This window comes from Aplysia californica, unplaced genomic scaffold (genome assembly GCF_000002075.1).
Source record: "Aplysia californica isolate F4 #8 unplaced genomic scaffold, AplCal3.0 scaffold00521, whole genome shotgun sequence".
NCBI lineage: Eukaryota > Metazoa > Mollusca > Gastropoda > Aplysiida > Aplysiidae > Aplysia > Aplysia californica.
The window spans coordinates 174875-179637 of NW_004797791.1; positions in this window are offsets into that span (position 1 = coordinate 174875).

The window sequence follows — 4763 nt, forward strand, 5'->3', positions numbered from 1 at the left end:
AAAATTCGTGTAAAGTGCCTTTCCCAAGGACACAGCGTCGGGTCCCTGACTGGATTCGAACCCACGACCTTACGGTTGCGAGTCCGAGATAACTAAGTAATTAGTCTTCGTAAGAACAAAAAGTTCAAAAGCGAGGATTGTGTGTCTCGTATCAGGCCTGAGAAAAGCAAGACAGAGAGAAACGTGTCCACTTGTGCATACACCGTGTGTGCAAAGTCCAGTCTGCGGCGACACATATTCTTGGTAACAGGAAGTGAGAGGGTTTCTTTTTTTCGAAACATTCTAGAACATTCCATTGTGTTGTTTAGGGATTAGTTTTGCCATCCAAGCATCAATCAAACATGACAGCCTGGTTGTCCAAGAAGGGAAGTTTGCCTGAATTAGGTTTTTTTAAACTGCAGCTGGCAGTTGGGTTCTGGTCTGCAATAGCATTTTTGGCCAAACATTTATACTTTGGCGTAGAACTTTAGGAACATGGACAAATAAAATCTTGCCCCCCCCCCCACTCCAGAGCCATGCACAATTGGAACCATGTTCCTCGAATGTCTTGTAAGACTTCTCCAAGAATCTGCCGTCAGTGGACTGCCACTACTGCAGGAACTCAGATACATACACGGACAAGAAGTTTGTCTGTCTTGGAACGAAAGTTTCTGATAGATTTGAAGATAACTACACACATGCAGGCAAAGAAAATATCAGAGCAAGTGGACTGACAATGTTCAGCAAACCTTAACTACACCATCTCCGTATATACGATCAGAAATGATCACTGTGAAATATGTCTCAGGGAAAAGCCAGGAACTGTACCTTCTTTGGAACAACGAGCTCACAATGCTGGAGTCCACAGAGCTTGACAGGAGACAGATGCTGACAAGGCAAGAATATCTGACACCACGTCTGTGTGGATGATGGACAAGGCAAGAATATATGACACCACGTCTGTGTGGATGATGGACAAGGCAAGAATATCTGACACCACGTCTGTGTGGATGATGGACAAGGCAAGAATATCTGACACCACGTCTGTGTGGATGATGGACAAGGCAAGAATATCTGACACCACGTCTGTGTGGATGATGGACAAGGCAAGAATATCTGACACCACGTCTGTGTGGATGACGGACAAGCAGCGTGTACTTTTATGTCCTGATGTAACTGCAAATGCCGTGATAAGCGGACGAAGCTTCAATTGCACAATCTCTCTTTTTATGATATAGGGCACCCAAGCAGGATTCTGTTATGTTCAGATGAAACAAATGGCGACATCTCAACTGATCATTTTGCTTACTTGCAATACGAGCATTTTAAGATAGTTCTCACTCAGAGGATTAAGTAATATTGGGTGATAAATGTGGTTATAAAAACAAAAATATAATGTTTTCTAACGAGCATTTTTTTCCTAGCCAAGTTTCTGTCACAGGGCCATACATAAATGGAACATGACAATGTATACTCTCTAAGATAGGGAAAACCCACACTGCGACATACATATGTACCTCATGATCTAACCAGTGTCAAGAAAACTGCAAAAAGCCCCCAGCGCCATACATGCTCTTGGAAATCAGCTCTAATGAATTTACCGAGCTGGATGGGCAAAGGATTTCCTTAATCTGGCCTGATAGACATGTAGGAAATATTACCGTCCACAGTCTTAAAGGGTTAAGATATCTACCCTGGGCAAATGATTTGAAATGGGGTCCAACATTTCCGCAAGTGGAGGCTAGTTCAAAAAAGAAAATGTTATAGATAATCTCCCCATTTATAGTGAATTTGCTCTAGAGTACCACGATGTTGAACATTTTGAGACAAATGGAAACGAGAGTGTATGTTGGAGAGACAGAAGAGAGAGAGAGAGAGAGAGAGAGAGAGAGAGAGAGAGAGAGAGAGAGAGAGAGAGAGCCAAATGGAAACGAGAGTGTATGTTGGAGAGACAGAAGAGAGAGAGAGAGAGAGAGAGAGAGAGAGAGAGAGAGAGAGAGGGGGGGGGCAGAGAGAGACAGAGACAGAGAGACAAAGACAGACAGAGACAGACAGAGACAGACAGAGAGAGACAGAGAGAGACAGACAGAGAGAAGAACAGAGAGCCAGAGAGAGAGAGAGAGAGAGAGAGAGAGAGAGAGAGAGAGAGAGAGAGAGAGGGGGGCAGAGAGCCACAGAGAGGTTTGGGGGGGGGGGGGGGGGTGTTAACTTGATAATTGTAGCTAATTCAACGTGTCATACAGCGTTTTCAAATATTTGACGGTGCTCTCTGTTTTAAGTGTGTTTTGGTGCGTTGAATTGATTGTGTACAGTGGTCAGTCTGGTGGTCAGTATTGTATGAATGGATGAGAGAGAGGGAGAGAGAGGGGGAGGGAGACAGAGAGAAAGAGAGGAAGAGAGAGAGAGAGAGAGAGAGAGAGAGAGAGAGAGATAGGGAGAGAGGAGAGAGTGTGTTCTTTGTCGTTCACCATCTATACACATTGGAACTTCAAAGCTAATAAGTATTGTAAAAATGTACACGTGTAAGCTACAAAATGGATTTTAAGTCATTGCATTGGTAGGGATTTTTATCCACCATGCAATCAGTTAAAAGTTTTAAAACCTTTAAATCAGAAAGATTCAAATTATAATATTTACCAGATTTAGGCAGAAGAAACACATGTCTGCTTTTTTTTTTTTTTTTTTTAAATAGTAGAGTGGTTTACGGCGCTCGCAACTGCATAAGGTCATATGAGCGCGCGGGACACACCTAATATTTTCAGTTGATAGGAAATTTTGAATTTTGCCCGGGTGGCGGCCGAAGCCTACTCTTATCGATTTTAGACCACCAAGGGATCTTTAACGTGCGCAACTTGCACACAGGCCCTCCGAGATGTTTCGCCCTTGTCCGAGAAGGCTAGGTGTAGATCTTTCCTACCAGAAGATCAGGGGTGTGGCTGAAAGACTGCAGTAAGAAGAAGCGAAGGAGTAGCAGTAGAAAGGCTGCAGAAAGAATCAGGAGCCCAGAGGAAGGGGCAAAGGAGGTGACCGGGTAAGGGCAGAAAGAGGAGACGAAAGCAGACGACAGAACATTGCTAGAGAGTAGGAAATGAGGTGAAAGGAGACAAATTTAGAGAAGAAATTTTTTTTCGGTCGCTACCCGGATTCGAACCCGGGACCTTTTGAGTGAGAGGCCAACACCTTAACCTCTAGGCCACGAGAGCCCCCCCCCATGTCTGCTTTGTGCCTCTGCTTCACTGAAAGAAGAGCTACACATTGTATAAATAAAATGTATGCAAAAATAAAATTCTAATTATTTCAAGAAATTTACTGACTCCACAGAAGGAAAACAAAATGCCTAATTCACACCAAAAACCCCCCTCCCAGCGCAGATGTATGAAAACAAAAGGTCTAACTCATCGGAAACATAGCGCCTAACTCATTTGCTTAGATGCTAAATGCCGAAGTCGTTTTTAAAAATATCTACAAAGGCCAATAATCAAGAGATGAATTGATGAAATAAACAGTTAAATAATGCTTTTCAATGTTGAATGTGAACACAATTGTAGTAAAAGTGTGACTAGGAAGGATATGAAGAAGTCTTTTTTCTGTCCATTGTAAAATCACCCAAAATGAGTTAGGCCCTTTGCACATTAGCATGATGGTAAACAAAATGTGCATGAGAAGCGGGAAGAGCTGTGAACAATCCCATTTTACGCGTGGTGGAGATTTAAAATGTTTTGTATAAATTAAGGAAGAAAGGTTTTTTAATATAGCCTCAATTGTTGTGGGAAAATACAAATCTGATTAAGTTAAGACAAGTTGATACAAACTGCAGTGCAAAGCATGGGTGACAGTGATTCATCCGTTAAAGAGATATTAAGGATAAGTTGCGCCACGAATTTTGGACCGTACTATAGTGCGATGTGGGCGTGGTGCGGTTCTCACACGGTGCTCCGTGGTGCGGTGTCGTGTCACACCAAAAGTCTCATGTTCTATTGCGTAAAGCGCCCAGAAATAGAAAGAAAAAAATACAAGAAGCCAACAACCTGCACTGCTAGTAATGTATTTCATAGTCAAACATACTCTAGCGGCCACCTGTCCAAGACAACTGTATGTTCTAACGACCATTTCCCACGTCACCCCCTTTTTTTATTTAGGTGTTATACGGCGTTCGCAACTACATAAGGTCATATGAGCGCGCGGGACACATTAAACTTTTTCAGTTGGTAGGAAATTTTGAGTTTTGCACGGGTGGCGCCAAAGCCTACTCTTATCGATTTTGGACCACCAACGGATCTTTAACGTGCGCAACTTGCCCATGAAACCTCCGAGATTTTTCGCCTTTATCGGAGAAGGCTATGTGTAGATCTTTCCTACCATAAGATCAGGGGTATTGCTGAAAGACAGCTGTAAAAAGGAGCCAAGGAGTAGCAGTAGAAAGGCTGCAGAAAAAGTCAGAAGCCCAGAGGAGGGGACAAAGGAGGTGAGCGGGTGGGGGCAGAAAGTGGAGGCGAAAGCAGACGACAGAACATTGTTAGAGAGCAGGAAAATTTGGAGAAGAAAAATTTGCGTCGCTATCCGGATTCAATACCGGGACCTGTTGAATGAAATGTGAACACCTTAACCTGTAGGCCACGAGAGCCGCTGCTGTGGGCGTGGGGCGGTTCTCACACGGTGCTCGGTCGTGCGGTGTCGTGTCGCGCCAAAAGTTTCATGTTCTATTGCGTAAAGCTCCCAGAAACAGAAACCTGTTTTTTAAAAGCCAGCAACCAGTTTACTTACTTTTACTCTTTCATCCTCTG